Consider the following 15,753-nt stretch of genomic DNA (forward strand, 5'->3'; position numbering starts at 1 on the left):
CGGGTTTTAGTCTGCTAATACAGCGGGGGGGCGATTGAGCCAGACGCGCTTGCTTGCTGCAGACACGGATCCAAGGCTGAACCTCGTCCCCCACAAGCTTGAGAGCTTAACTGAAAACTGTTTAAGAAGTGCTCCCGTCTCCGGCACTCAGCTACCCAGCTCCCAATGGGGTCCAAACCCCAAATAGATCCCTTTTACCCTGTAGAAGCTGTAAAATCCTGTGACCAGGGCAGCTGCCTAGCAGCCTGCGCATCTGCCTGCCAGCGCGATAGCGTGTAAGGCACTAATCCGGATAGTGGCGGCTAGGTGGCAGGGGGAGGGTGTGAAGAACCAGCAGAGTGGCGCAGCGGGAGCGTGCTGTGCCCGTAACCCAGAGGTTGATGGCTCGAAACCATCCTCTGCTACGCGTGCGCTTGTTTTTTTCCCTCTGGGCCTTCAAGCGAGCCGGTGACCAGCAGAGCACCAAGAGCCTAGGCCATGAGGCAAGAGGTGGCTGAGGCGAAGCGGCCTGCCAGGGAGCTCCCTGGCACCTCTGGCTGCCTGGGCTGAAGGCAAGAGGCAGGCCTAGGCGTGGTGAGGGCCTCCTGTCCCGGAATGAGGCTGCAGTGCTTCCTGGTCCCCTTTTCCCACCCACAGCGGCAGGCGGCTGCTGCGGGAGAACACGAGGGAGGCTCTCGGGGCGCTGGGCAGCGCTGTGTGTGTGGCTGTCAGGGGAAAGAGCCGAGGCTCCCGACTCGACCTGCCATTGACTCGCGTGGCTCTGCGCGCCGTCAGCCGGGGCGGGGCGGGCCAGGCCGCGGAGGTGACTCAGGCTTGGGCCGCATGGCCGTGCTTTCCTGATGAGGCATGAGGGAGGCCAAGAGCTTTGCACAGCATACAGGGAAGTGGGAGGGAGGCGTCTTTGAGCCGGCGTGTCTCCTCCGCTTCTCCCTTGCCGCTTGGGCGGAGGCGGGAAGGGAGCAAAATGTTCCCGGCTGAAAGTTTTTGTGCTCGGCCTTGAGGATTAAGCCTGAGCCTCCGGCACGGCTGCTGGCAGATGGGTTTCTGAATGGCATCCAGCCCGCTCTTTGGACCACCAGCTGAAAGCACTGAGGCCAAGAGGCAGCAAAATGGGACCTTTGAGGCTCCCCCACAGGCCACGGGGAAGCCAGGAAGCAGCACAGGCTTAGCGTCGTCCCTGGGTGGGATCGAACCACCATTTTTTCAGTTAACAGCCGAACGCGCTGACCCATTGCGCCACAGAGACACGGAGAGGTAAGGCTGTATTGAGCACAAAAGCCGGGCATCAGCTCAGGGTACGGTATAGCACATGCATGCAGTGGACAGACAAGCAACAGCAAGGAACTGGACTGGTATGGAGGGTTTTTTGCCCCACTTGCCCCCCCCGGGTGTCCCTGCCTAAAAGTGGCGGCCACCAGAGCCCAAGCAGTAGCCCCACCCCTTCCACTTGAGGCCACGCCCCTGCACCACCCCCTCCCCAAGGCCCCGCTCCTACACTGCCTCATACCCCAAGATCCTTCCTCCCGCTCACTGCTCTCCGTCCCCTCCCCACCCTCACTCACCCTTACGGTCTTTACAAAGTGGCAAGGCAGAGCCCTCCCATTTTTTAAAGCCCTGGGGTGTTGTTCCCCCCTGTTCCGGCACCCCTGGGGCCCTGCACTTCACACAGCTCTCCCTGATTTCAGCTGTTAGTGAGGGAGCCTCACTGCTAGCGCAGACTGGGCAGTTCCTTGCATGAGAGACACTGTCCCAAAGCAGGACTAATGCTTAGAGCTGGTTATCAGTGATTTCAGATCTGTTGGTCTGCAGCAAGACTCTCCATTGAGTCTTAACCAGCTCTGTTATTACACAGGGAAGAACAAAAGGGTCAAATGGTGCCTGGAACTCTTAAGAAGAATCCACCCCACCGAGTACAACACTTGTCGCTACCTGCTCTCAGCCCCACTGAGAATGTTTTGGGGTCACCCCTCACCTGTATCAACCTAGGGGTTTTAGAGAGTCACAGCAGGTGCTCCAATGGCGCAATTTGTTAGCGCACAGTACTTATAGGGCAGTGCTGAGAGGAGTTATGCTGAGGTTATGAGTACAAACCTCACCTGGAGCACTGGTTTTCATTAACCAAGTGGCATCACCCCCTCATTTGGCCCTGCGTAATGTAGACTTCCAGCCCTGGGGACACTGAGGAGGGGAGGAGTCAAAAATGCCCCCTTCATTTATTACCTCCTCTCCAGAGCGCAGATGAGAATCTACAATCCTTTCTCCTCCCTCAGCCCCTGTGCCAGGATCCCTCAAGCAGAGCCTGGAGTCCTGCCCATCCTTGACCCCTGAGCCTGGAGGGAGAGGAGCAAGGAGCCATTGTCAGAGGGCTTTCCCTTCCCCTGCCCACTTCCCTGGCTCTTGTCACGCAGGCAGCAAGCAGCAAAAGACCAGAAGTCGGAAGCGCAGACAAAGGGATGTTTACTGGGGTTAGTTTCCAAGCAGGCAGATTCCGAAGCCCTTCACACCAGTCGGGCTTATCTCTATAGACCGACAGAGTCTGTTCCCCAGTGTCCCCTTTCCCAGCTCTGACACCACAGAGCGTTTACCCCACATCCCTACAGACAATTCTTTCCTGGGTGTCTGGCTGCTGAGTCCTGCCCACATGCTAAGGGTTTAGCTGATCGCCATATTTGGGGTCGGGAAGGAATTTTCCTCCAGGGCAGGTTGGCAGAGACCCTTGGGGGGTTTCACCTTCCTCTGCAGCATGGGGCACGGGTCACTTGATGGAGGATTCTCTGACCTTGAAGTCTTTAAACAACGAGTTGAGGACTTCGCTAGCGCAGACATAGGCCAGGGGTTTGTTACAGGAGTGGGTGGGTGAGAGTCTGTGGCCTGCGTTGTGCAGGAGGTCAGACTAGACGATCACAATGGTCCCTTCTGACCTTAAAGTCGATGAGTCTATGAGCTCTGACACTGCAGAGTGTTTACCCCACATCCCCCTTCCCAGCTGTGACACTGCAAAGCTTTGTCTGTGTCCCTGTTCCCTATTCCCATCCCCCCATTAGCATGATTCCAATTTCCTCTTCCACTTCCTGTCTGACCCCAGTTTATACAGTAATATTCTCAGCTAGACCTTAACCAGTCATTGTAACTAACCAATTCTAACCTATTGTAACAGAATTCTCTAACCAATTACATCCCACTCCCCTAATTAACTTACACCCAGCAAAATTAATTCTGCAGCAGACAGAAACAATTAGCGAACCAGACAGATTGACAATAGAAAAGTGGGGGCCAGAAAACTAAACCCTACAGAAATGAGGGTTTCACAACCACAACCATTGAGAAGGGATTTCTTGCCAGACCGGATGCTCCCTTAAGATCTGTTTCGTTATCTGGTGGTGATGGGCACTATCGGGACAGGATCGTCTTCCTAACAGCCCAGCCCCACCTTAGTTCAGTGTGACGGGTTTGGGAGGTGAGGATGGGACCGTTCGCTTCCCAGCTTATGGCTGCCCCTGCTGCTTAGCCAAAGGCCTTCGCCTACGAACAAGGCTCAGACTCTCCGAGGGAGAGAAGGCCCAGACGCAGGCAGACTGGGATTTTGGGTCTTTCTTTTATACCCCTGTCACTAGCTAAGTGATAAAAATACACCTAAGTTCTTAAAGTCTAGGCCTGTACAGGCAGCCTGAATATCTCTAGTCTAACAGCCATCGGTCCCTGTGGGAAAATGATCTATTCAGGGTTGTCCCTAGACATTTTGGTGCCCTACACGGCACCCCCGTCCCCCAGCCCGAGCTGGCAGAGTGGAGCGGGCTGGAGCCAGGTCACTCCACTTCCCGCTGCCCGGTAATTGCAGGGCAGGCCCGACCCCACACTCACGGGGCGTCGGGAAGTGGAGTGATCCAGCCCCAGCCTGCTGCACTCTGCTCCCAGCCTTGGAAGTTCGGGGGGAAACGCCCCCCCCAGCACTCACCAGTGGCGCGGCTGGGAGCTAGTGGAGCAGAGCAGGCTGGGGCCAGGTCGTTCCACTTCCCACCGCCCAGTGAGTGCCGGGTGTGCCTGATCCCTCCTGCCGTCCACCGGGGTGTAGCTCAGGGGAAGGGGCGGAGTGGGGGGGGATGGGGTGGAGCAGGGGTGGGAAGAGGGGGGTGGGGGCAGACCAGGGGTGGGGGCTGTGGGGAAGAGGTGGAGCAGGGGCAGGGGCAGCTTTCCTGGCCGGCTCAGCCAGCCGGGGGATCGAGTTCGCCGCTGGAGCAGTACCCAGCTGCGTGGGGCACCGGGAAATTTGGGGCAATTTGGTGCCTCCACATCCCTTAACCAGGCAGTGTCCCTGTAGTGTGGGCTGTCTGCATAGGTCCTTTCTCAATCTTTCTCACCCTCTTGTCTCCAGTCTCCTGTGTCTCTGCTTTCTAAGCACAGACTAACTCTGGCTGTTCAGAGGAGGGGAGGCCCATGCCTATGTGTGGCCAGCAGACAGCGACAAAGACCCCCAGCCAGCCTGCTCCCTGCCATGCCAAACACCCACTGAAGGCCACCCACAGACCAGCATGCAGGGCGGCTGCTGATGCTCTATGGCCAACATCAGAAGACGGTAGGAAAGCAGGGCCAGCCCCCCTGGTGGGGCCTCTTACCGTTCCCACTCCAGGTGCTCACTTTGGCAGTGGGGCAGGAGATTTTTCCCCAAGAGGCTTTTCCCCACCTGGCGAGAAGCAGAGAAACACCCAGGCTCCCCAGGTGCTATGTAGCAACCCCCCTCCAGCACAGGCACAGGCGCACACGCTAGCCCGGGCAGCCGCCCATTTTCTTTGGCAAGTCAGGAAGGGCAAAGGCGAGACTGGAAGCACCTGGGGCTCATGCCCCAGCCTTTGTGACACCCAACCCCCAACTCCTTCCCGGGGCTCTAGCTGAAGCCAGAGCATTGGCCTGAGCGGCCAAGAAGAGGTTCCAGCCCTGAAGGGAGCAAGACTTTCAGCCCAAAGGTAAAACTGCACAAGCACAACCACGAAGGGACATGAACCCTCAATCGCCTGATCCGAAGTCAGACGCCTTATCCATTAGGCCACATAATTAAAAAAAAACCTCTCCAAGAATCCTTTCATAGGCGGCAAGTTCTATGGGCCCATGGGGCCCAGGCCCCACCAATAATCCTGAAGCTGGGCCCAGCTCCACCAATGTTTGGGCCCCAGGCTCTGTGCTTCGGGGGTCCCCGCGTCGCACTGCCGGGCGCTCTCACCGCAGCGGAAGCTCCCGGGAGAGGCCCCAGCAGTGACTGGGCTCACAGCCCATTGGCTGGGAACCCCAGCCAATGGGAGCTGCCGGGGGCAGTGCCGGAGCTGCCTGGCCGTGCCTCCACAGCAGGGAGGGGGAGCGAGCCACAGGCAGCGTCTGAGCCCTGGGCAGAGCAGCAGCAGGGTCTGTGCCTGTCAGACAGACTCAGCCGGTGAGCTGTGGGGGCAGCCAGATACATGGACACAGCCGGGGAAGGGAGTTTGGTGGGGACAGACAGACACAGCCGGGGGTGGTGAGGGCAGCCAGACAGACACAGCCGGGGGATTGTGGGACAGACACACACAGCGGGGGGGGGGGGTTGGGGGCAGCCAGACAGACACAGCCGGGGGTTGTGGGACAGACAGACATAAGGACACAGCCAGGGGGGTTGTGGCACAGACACACACAGCCGGGGGTGGTGGGGACAGACAGACGGACACAGCTGGGGGGTTGTGGGGACAGACAGATGGAGCCGTGGGCGGGGAAAGGAGCAGCAATGGGCACCCCGGGGCTTGTATAAAATACACAGGATGGGGGGAGCTTCCTGAGGGGACTATAGCAACACCCCCTGCAGAGCAGACCCAGGTTGCAGCTGGCTCCGCCCATCACAGCCCCCTGCCCCACAGAGACCCACACAACCCTCTGCCCCCTCGAGAGACTCCCAATGACCCCTGTGCCCCTGTCACTCCTCTCCAGAGAGCCCTCCCCTTTGTGCCAGCCCACTCCCCTCCCCCACTGCCTCCCCTCCTCCAAAGCTCCCTACAATCTCCCCCTTTGCCTTCCGCCCCCCAGCCCAGCCCATTCCATTGGCCGGGAGGCTCCCAGTCTAGTGGCTAGCAGGGCCCATGGGAGCTGCACCTGAGGCAGGGTGCCTGCCTGCAGATGCAGAGCTGCCTGGCTGTGCCTCCACAGCACAGGGAGGGGGAGCCACAGGTGAGCAAGCCCTGGTCATCATCACAGGCCCAGTAATTCTCTGGATATTTAATTTCACTGATGCAAAAAGTGTGCAATTTTATGGGTTGAATGATTGAATGACATAATACCCACCTGCCCGCATTGTCCATCACTAAGTCCAGTAATTTTGTCAAGTGTTTGTTGCACAACATGGTGGTGTCTACCCCTACCTTGTGCTTCAGGGGGTGATGGGGTCCAGGGCAGCCTGTTATAGAACTACCTGATTAGTAATTGGATATGTTGGCTGGCATCTTTTTTTACGTGTTAGCTCCCCCTGATGTTAGAACCTGGCTACACCACTGGGGAGGGGAGCTTCCTAGACCTGTGCAGCTGGGGCTTGGGTGAATTTTGTGATACTCTGCCCCTCCCCAGCTACCACCGTGCAGTCCCCACTCCTGCACCATGCTGGGCAAGGGGCAGCCCCATCCCTAGTGAGGCTATGGTGAGGGGTGGCAGCAGGGGAGGCCACACGTGATGGCAACCGCCCCCTCGGTACCCACCATAGGGGAGGTGAGTGGGCTTTCTGGACCTGAGAGGGACCTAGGAGCATGTGCAGTGAACTGCGGGGGAGAGGAGGGGTCCCTCCCCTGGAGCTTGCTGCTGCCAGGGAGGGTGGAAGGGAGTCCTCTTTGGCCCTAGCCCTGGGGCAGCCTGTCTGCACCCCAAGTTCCTTATCCCCAGCCAAACCCCAAATAGATCCCTTTTACCCTGTAGAAGCTGTAAAATCCTGTGACCAGGGCAGCTGCCTAGCAGCCTGCACGTCTGCATGCCAGCACGAGAGTGTGTAAGGCACTAATCCGGATAGTGGTGGCTAGGTGGCAGGGGGAGGCTGTGAAGAACCAGCAGAGTGGCGCAGCGGGAGCGTGCTGGGCCCATAACCCAGAGGTCGATGGATCGAAACCATCCTCTGCTACGCATGCGCTTGTTTTTTTCCCTCTGGGCCTTCAAGCGAGCCGGTGACCAGCAGAGCACCAAGAGCCTAGGCCATGAGGCAAGAGGTGGCTGAGGCGAAGCGGCGGCCTGCCAGGGAGCTCCCTGGCACCTCTGGCTGCCTGGGCTGAAGGCAAGAGGCAGGCCTAGGCGTGGTGAGGGCCTCCTATCCTGGAATGAGGCTGCAGTGCTTCCTGGTCCCCTTTTCCCACCACCCCGGCAGGCAGCTGCTGCGGGAGAACACGAGGGAGGCTCTGGGGGCGCTAGGCAGCGCTGTGTGTGTGGCTGTCAGAGGAAAGAGCCGAGGCTCCTGACTCGACCTGCCATTGACTCGCGTGGCTCTGCGCGCCGTCAGCCGGGGCGGGCCAGGCTGCGGACGTGACTCAGGCTTGGGCCGCATGGCCATGCTTTCCTGACGAGGCATGAGGCAGGCCAAGAGCTTTGCACAGCGTACAGGGAAGTGGGAGGGAGGCGTCTTTGAGCCGGCGTGTCTCCTCCGCTTCTCCCTTGCCGCTTGGGCGGAGGCGGGAAGGGAGCAAAATGTTCCCGGCTGAAAGTTTTTGTGCTCGGCCTTGAGGATTAAGCCTGAGCCTCTGGCATGGCTGCTGGCAGATGGGTTTCTGAACGGCATCCAGCCCGCTCTTTGGACCACCAGCTGAAAGCACTGAGGCCAAGAGGCAGCAAAACAGGACCTTTGAGGCTCCCCCACAGGCCTCAGGGAAGCAAGGAAGCAGCACAGGCTTAGCGTCGTCCCTGGGTGGGCTCGAACCACCATCCTTTCGGTTAACAGCCGAACGCGCTGACCCACTGCACCACAGAGACATGGAGGGGCAAGGCTGTATTGAGCACAAAAGCCAGGAATCAGCTCAGGGTACGGTATAGCACATGCATGCAGTGGTTAGACAAGCAACAGCAAGGAACTGGACTGGTATGGAGCGAAAGTTCTGTGGGAAGGAACCGAAAAGAGCAACGGGGCTGTGGTACAGCGCTCGCATACACTTTCTTTGGCCTGTTTTGCTGGAAGAGTTAACAGAGCGAGATTGTTAGTCACAGGACAGTGGGTGGGTTTATGGAAATTTGGGGCTCTGGGACCAGGGGGGAGGGCACATGCACCACCTCTGCAACTGATGTTTGCTACCTCACTCCATAAGAACGCACCTTTTACCTCTCAGGACCAAAATACACCGTGAAAGAGATCTAACGGCATAAGCTTAGGGTAAGCAACTGCAGCACTAACAACAATTTTAAAAGATTCAAAACGGCCTCTGTCTTTCCACACCACAACAAGAAAGCACAAAAACCACATACCAAAAGAATACTAAGCAAAAAACCAATCCGCATGCAAAAGTCATACACACACCCATACACACAAAACTATGCCAGGCATCCACCAAAATCACACAGGACCCACATGCACATCAACACGACAGACAAAAAACACTGACGTACAGAAAGCCAGCCAGGGTTTGAGTCTCACAGCGAAGAGGGTGAGCACACAGGTGGTTTGGGGAGCAAAGACTGAGGGGGAGTCGGGGGCAGTGCTCTGGGCTCTGCCTGACCCCTCCCGACACAGGCGGCTGGTGGAGAGCAGAGCCTGGGAGATCTGTGGAATCTGCCCTGCTCTCTGTAAAGCAAGGGGACCTCGGTGTCTTCTGAGCTGCAATTGTATTTTCTGCAGGGCAAAAAGATTGGCAGAAGGTATTTGCTTAAAGAAAACTAGTGCTCTAGGTGAGATTTGAACTCACAACCTCAGCATCACTTCATTCAGCTCTGGTACTAGAAGTACTGTGTGCTAACCACTGATGAGCTGCCAAAAAAATTAGTAACCAGTTTCCTCCTCCTCACGCCACGAGGGGGCCGTGCACCCCAGAACTCCTGCCCCATCCAACCTCCCACATTCTTTGATGTCATCCCCCCCGAGATCCCTACCCCATCCACCCTCCTTCCCTGTCCCCTGACTGCTCCCTGCCACCCCATCCAACCTCTCCTCTCAGGCTTGATGGCCCCCTGGGACTCTTGCCTTCATTCAATTCCCCTGTGCCCTGCCCTCTGACCACCCTGACCCCTATCCACCCCGCCCGAACTCCCCTGCCCTCTTCCAACACCCCCTCCCTGCTCCCTGCCCCCTTACCACGCTCGAGGCTGGGCCGGGGGCACTGGACCAGGCCGGGGCTGAGCCAGAGCCACTTGGCAGGGCCCGAGCCCGGGACAGGGGAGAAGTTTGGCTGGAGCCAGGCTTGGCAAGGTAAGCTGGGGTTGGGGAGTGAGGTCGGCTCCAGGGAGGCATGGCAGGGCCCAGCCCAGTCCTGCTCCGGCCGAGCGCTCCGGCTCCGGCCAAGCGCCTCCAGCCCCGGCTCCGGCCCCAGACCCAGACCCAGACCCCGCCCTATCTGAGTGGCTCTTGGCCAGGGCCGGCGCCGCTCGGATGGGGCCAGAGCCGCTCAGCTGGAGCAGGACTGGGCTGGGCCCTGCCATGCCTCCCTGGAACCAGCCTCGCTTCCCCGCTCCAGCTAACCTTGCCAAGCTGCTTCTTGTTTCTGAGACCTCCTGAGTCCCAGGCTTCCCGCGCGAACATCTGATTCGCGGGAAGCAGGGGAGGGGGAGGAGAAAGGAGGGGCAGAGCCTTCAGGGGAGGAGCCCAGGAAGCAGAGGTGAGCTGGGGTCGGGGGCGGGGCGGCCCTTTTAGAACCATTTGTCATGGGACAACCAGTTCTAAAATGGCTTCTAAATTTAACAACTGGCTCCAGCTCACCACTGCGCTAACCCATTGCACCACTGGAGCCCAACTCAGGAATTGTCTCCATGTTTCATGGATGGATTAGAGGGGTGGGTGAGGGGCTTGCATTAGCTAAAACAAATCCATATTAAAGGCTGCAGGATGGCAGCAGCAGAGGTGGGGAGCCTCCTTCTGTGTGATAGAGCTGGTTCCCCTTCCGTGGCTGAGGGGAAGGCTGGTGCTTTGAGCCCACCTGGTGCTGGAATGTCTCATGGGTGAGATTAACGGGACTCTTGGGAAGGGAAGGGAAGTATTTTCTATCCCTGCCTAGCTCCATTGGTCTCCTGTGGCCCTTTCGGCTCTCTGCTCCCCTGTTGGGGAGATGCAGAGACAAGCCCCCATCTGGGTGAGTCACCGAGAGGCTGTGTCCCATGGCGTGTGTGGGGGAGAGGGGTAGGGGTAGGGGTAGGGGTGGGATGGGGCTCAAGGGGAGAAGGTTGTGTGTGACAGTGTGTGGGGGAGGGGGAGGGTGTGTTCCTTAGGATAGAAATGATGGAAAACACAGGGGTAGTGACAGTGAAGCCCCATGTCTGAGTGTTATGACCCTGTGTGTTGCCACCGTTCACCTTTCCCTCCTATGGTCTCAGCTTTCATTGAATCCAGCATTTTTTCACCTGTCCTCACCACAGATGTGTCCCACATGCCTCAGCTACCGAGTGTCCCTCTTAGAGATGCCGAGGGCTGGAACTGATTTCAGCTGCTGGACAACTCTGCTAGGTCTTTATTCATTTGCACAGGAAAATGCTGAGTGTTTAAATTCATTTCAAGCCCCCCGCCCCCATTCAGAGAACTCCTGAACATACTGGAGATGGGTCTGGAAATCGATTTTCATTTGAAAAAGATTTTAAAGGGAATCACTGTATAGCCCAGAGCAGGAACAGTTTTTAACCTGGGGGTTAGTAAACTTTATACAAACACCACAGCTTACAAACTCCCCACCCCCGCTCTGTGTCACCAGAGCACAACAACAACTCTCCTTGGAGCACACACGGCTCCCCAGCTCCCTGCCCGTCAGTCTCTCCAGCATTGCTCCAATCCCTTAAAGCAGGGTCTCAACCACGATTTACCTTAGGGCCAGTGCCAGTCCTCCAGTCCTCCCAGTGGGCCAATAATGTCACTCATACTGCCCAGACCCCGCCCCCAAAACTCTGCCCCTTACCTGCCTAAGACTCTGGAAGGGAGTTTGGGTGGGGGGAGGAGGTCTGGGGTGCAGGCCCTGGGCTGGGGCTGGGGATTGGGGTGCAGGGTCTGGGAGGGAGTTTGGGTGCAGAAGGGGAGAGAAGTTGGGCTCTGGGAGGGAGTTTGGGTTGGGGAGGGGTTCTGGGGTGCAGGCTCTGGGCTGGAGTTTGGGTGCTGGGTGCAGGCTCTGGGCTGGGGCAGGAGGAAGGGGGAACAGGAGGAGGGGTGGGGTTGCAGGCTCTGGGCGGGAGATTGGGGACAGGCGGGAGGGGGGGTGTGGGAAGGGGGAGGGGGCGCAGGCTCTGGGAGGGAGTTTGTGGGTGGGAGGGGGTATGTGAGGAGGGGGTGGGGATGCAGGCTCAGGAAGGGGGTCAGGGGTGTGGCGCTTACCTGGGGCTCCAAGGTGGGGTGGGCTGAGGGTCCTCCGCATGCTGCTGCCCCCAGGCATCACCCCCACAGCGTCCCATTGGCCACAGGGGCTCAGGACAGGGGCAGCGCGTGGAGGCACAGCCCTGCCCTGCCCTGCCATGGGGAGGGGCCGGCAGCCACTGGAGCAAGCAGGCAGATGCTGTTCAACTCCGCTGCACTGACGGGGCCCCTGGGGGGAAGTGCCTGGGGGTGGCAGGTGGGGCCAAGGTAGTGACCCGGTCCCAAAACTGCTGGAGCCCCACGGGCGAGACCTGGGAACCAGGACTGCCAGCCAGACAAACACCTTTAAGAAGAGGCGTCCCTCTCCCTGTCAAAAACTGATCTTCCTCCTTCAGTTCAGTGACAGCCTGAATTGTTCCTTATCCCGCCAGATCCGGAGGATTGAAACAGCAACATCAAACCCCTGTGTCGCTCGCAGGAATGGACATAAACACTCCCTGGTATCTGAGGAGATGTTCAGCTTTGCCCTTGGTCAACTAAAAGGCTAAAGGGAAAAGAGGTGGCGCCAGGTATAAAGAGTGAAACACGACACATCATAGTTATGCCCATGGTGGCTGCAAAATCTTTTGATGTACTTCTTCTTATCAGCAGTGTATTGTTTTCTCTGGAGTCTGGGCCTTGACCAAGAAATTTGTATCTTGATAAAATAATTGACTGCCCCTGGTGAAGACAATGGACTTGACACCCACTGGGGTGTCCCTACACAGGTACAAGTACTAACAACAGTGGCTGCCTTTTAGCCTTAGATTTTAATCAGGGCAATAAATTGAAACAAACCCCTGTTACATCATTTCTCAGCCCGAGTCCTTCACCCACATTCCCTAGAGCATTGGGCCACCATATGGATGTTTCATTTCCGACCTCAGTTTCACACAGAGACAAAATTCCCTTTGCACAGATCCATGAACAGCAAAATCGTCCTGTGGCTCTTGTCTGAGCCAGGGCATTCGATTCCAGTGAACCTTTCTCTCCTGCAATGGCGATGGTCAGACAGAGGGGACGTGACACCTGCATCCCTGCCAGGGAGATATTGGCTCGGCTCTTTCTTTCTGCTGCTGTTGTTAGTCCATGAAACATCAAGGGTGGAATGCAAGACTGAATTCACGCACCAGCCCTCAGTGCCCCAGAGAAATCCTGCCCCCTGCTATTGAAATGATGTGCTGGAGATTTGAATGGGAAAGGGACTGTCTGAATTGTCAGAGTGGGGAATGAACAACAATCTACAGCAATGCTATTAACACAAACATACTCTCATCCTGCTCCAGCCGGAAGGGAAATGGGCAGGAATTCTCACTGTTCAGCCAAGGACACACTTACACTAATGCAGCCATGAGTGTGCTGGGGAAGCTGGTCTGAGCAAACAATTTGAACTGACAATTCAGTTAGACCAGAATCATCATGTAGTAAAAGTGGTGCATATCAAGTAGTTGTGGCTGAGCGGTTAAGGCGATGGACTAGAAATCCATTGGGGTCTCCCTGTGCAGGTTCAAATCCTGCCAACTACGCAAACACTGATCTGTTGTTATTATTGCACTCTTAGTACCTGAGCATCAACAGTGCGAAGTGTAGCCAGATCTAGTTTCACTCTGTCTACACTTAAAAGGCTGCTGTGGCACTGCTATAGCACTTTGGAGTAAACAGTGACTGGAGTGTTTTTCCCATCCCTGTAATAGCTACATGGACAGAACAATTCTTCCTTTTCTTTAGCACTATCTAACCAGGGCTTAGGTCACCTTAACTCTATGGGTTTGGGGTGGGGGTTTTTCACACCGTGAGAGACGTCGCTCTACCAGTTCAGTGCCCAGCGTACACCAGCCCTTAGATCCCTCTTGGTATTTCAATGCAGGCACTGACCTGTGAGAGGAAAACATCAGCTCACAAACACAGAGACTGAATTCCCCACAATTAATCTCGTTGCACTTTCCAGAAAGTCACAAAATTCAATTCATTCTTGCTAGGAGAGAGCAAAAATAAGTGACACTAAGTTTTTGGCTTGGTTAAATAAAATTAAGTGTTTAATCAATATAGTAAAAATCTGTACTGATTCCTCTAACTAACACCACAGCGTGAAATAGGAACAGAGCCAAATCTTGTCAGTGATGATTAATTTTGCAAATGATCTTCTCATTATTAATTTCCACGCCACCCCCATTGGAGGTCTGGGCATCACCAGTGTCATAGCTCTGCATTCACCTTCCCCTAGAATTGTTCTCGGACATTCACCTTCCTCTGCAGCATGGGGCTCGGGTCACTTGCTGGAGGATTCCCTGCACCTTGAGGTCTTTAAGCCACGATTTGAGGACTTCAATAACTCAGACATAGGTTAGGGGTTTGTTACAGGAGTGGGTGGCTGAGATTCTGGGGCCTGCATTGTGCAGGAGATGAGACTAGATGATCATAATGGTCCCTTCTGACCGTAAGTCTATGAATCTATGAATCTATTCCCAAATTTGGAAAATGGTGCAGTTCAGAATGTGAACAGTGACCGCGTCTCCTTCCTGCACCTGCTCTACATTGCTCCACAGCAGTTTCTCCACCTGCAGCGTCACCCCAGCACTGCAGTGCAGCCGCCCAGGGTTCAGCAGGGGCCCCTGGCAAGGACCGTGGGTGCAGCTAACAGCCCAGTGTGCCTGGCAGTGAGGCAGCTGTAAAAAAGCAGCAGCCCCCCCCCCCAGAAGTACAGAGCCTGAATTCCCCAACTTTAACATCATGACCCCCAGTAGAAAGCCACACGTGTCAGTTGTATTTTCACAGGGAGATGCAAAAATCAAGTGACACCAATATTTAAGTTGAGTAAATAAAGTTGAGGAGATAGTTATTAACCTCACAAAAATACACTAAAGATCCCTCAACATAACACCTGAAGGTGAAATATGAACAGAGACAAACCTTGTCAGCAAAGGTTCATTTCCCAAAAGATCCTCAAAATGTTACTAATTCCCACCCCTCCTCCACAGGAGCTCTGTGCAGTGTTACTGTTCTGCAGGCAGCTTCCCATTAAATGCTGTTGTGGGACATTCCCAGGGCTGGAAATGTACCAACAACAGAATTTGAAGAGCAAACCTGGCTCCCCGCACCAGGTGGGATTTGAGTGTTTTGTCCCTGTCACTTAGTCTTTGTCAATAGTACAGACGCCATGGGCAGGACTCCAGGCTCTGCTTGAGGGATCCTGGCACAGGGCTGGGGGGGAGAAAGGATTGTAGATTCTGACCTGCGCTCTGGAGAGGAGGTAATAAGTGAAGGGGGTATTTTTGAATGCTCCCCTTCCTCAGGGTCCCCTGGGCTGGAATTCTACATTCCGCAGGGCAAAATGAAGGGGTGATGCCATGTGGTTAATGAATACTGGTGCTCCAAGTGAGGTTTGAACTTACAACCTCAGCAAAACTTCTCTTAGCACTGCCCTATAAGTACTGTGGGTTAACGAATTGTGCCACTGGAGCACCTGTTAGTTGCCCTTCTCCCAGTTCCCTAGGTTGATAAAGCCAATTAGTGGAGCTGAGAGCGGGTACCGACAAGTGTTGGTACTTGGTGGGGTGGATTCTTCTTAAGGGTTCCAGGCACCATTTGACCCTTTTGTTCTTCCCTGTGTAATAACAGAGCTGGTTAAGACTCAATGGAGAGTCTTGCTGCAGACCAACAGATCTGAAATCACTGAGAACCAGCTCTAAGCATTAGTCCTGCTTTGGGACAGTGTCTCTCATGCAAGAAACTGTCCAGTCTGCGCTAGCAGTGAGGCTCCCTCACTAACAGCTGAAATCAGGGAGAGCTGTGTGAAGTGCAGGACCCCAGGGGTGCCTGAACAGGGGGGAACAACACCCCAGGGCTTTTAAAAATGGGAGGGTTCTGCCTTGCCACTTTGTAATGACCGTAAGGGCGAGTGAGGGCGGGGAGGGGACGGAGAGCAGTGAGTGGGAGGCGAGGTCTTGGGGGAAGAGGCAACATAGGAGGCAGCGTAGGAGCGGGGCCTTGGGGAGAAGGGGTGGGGCAGGGGCATGGCCTCGAGTGGAAGGGGTGGGGCTACTGTTCGGGCTCTGGTGGCCGCTACTTTTAGGGAGCCTGTTCCGCTCCTGGTGGGACCACAAGACGTCCCAAAGCAGAGAGGGTGGCCAGCAGAGCGGTGACAGGGTGGAACGGCAGGGAGAAAGGGGCTTTCCCCCCCGGAGGTGAGAGGTGAACTCTGGGTTTTCACTGACCCAGGACAGCAGCTGTGGGTGAGGTGCAGTGAAGGGAGGGGC

At 56.2% G+C, this 15,753-nt stretch overlaps 4 non-coding genes across 4 annotated transcripts; 2 read left to right on the plus strand and 2 right to left on the minus strand.

The window, feature by feature from the left end:
• Positions 1–1,172: 1,172 nt before the first annotated feature.
• Positions 1,173–1,246, minus strand: TRNAN-GUU. The gene has a single exon. It is a non-coding gene; the product is annotated as a tRNA-Asn (tRNA).
• A 5,799-nt stretch (positions 1,247–7,045) lies between these two features.
• Positions 7,046–7,117, plus strand: TRNAM-CAU. Its single transcript has one exon. It is a non-coding gene; the product is annotated as a tRNA-Met (tRNA).
• A 765-nt stretch (positions 7,118–7,882) lies between these two features.
• On the minus strand, positions 7,883–7,956 carry TRNAN-GUU. The gene has a single exon. It is a non-coding gene; the product is annotated as a tRNA-Asn (tRNA).
• Positions 7,957–12,941: 4,985 nt separating this feature from the next.
• Positions 12,942–13,023, plus strand: TRNAS-AGA. Its single transcript has one exon. It is a non-coding gene; the product is annotated as a tRNA-Ser (tRNA).
• Positions 13,024–15,753: the final 2,730 nt, after the last annotated feature.

Source organism: Mauremys mutica, unplaced genomic scaffold (assembly GCF_020497125.1).
Source record: "Mauremys mutica isolate MM-2020 ecotype Southern unplaced genomic scaffold, ASM2049712v1 Super-Scaffold_100089, whole genome shotgun sequence".
In the NCBI taxonomy this organism is placed as follows: Eukaryota; Metazoa; Chordata; order Testudines; family Geoemydidae; genus Mauremys; species Mauremys mutica.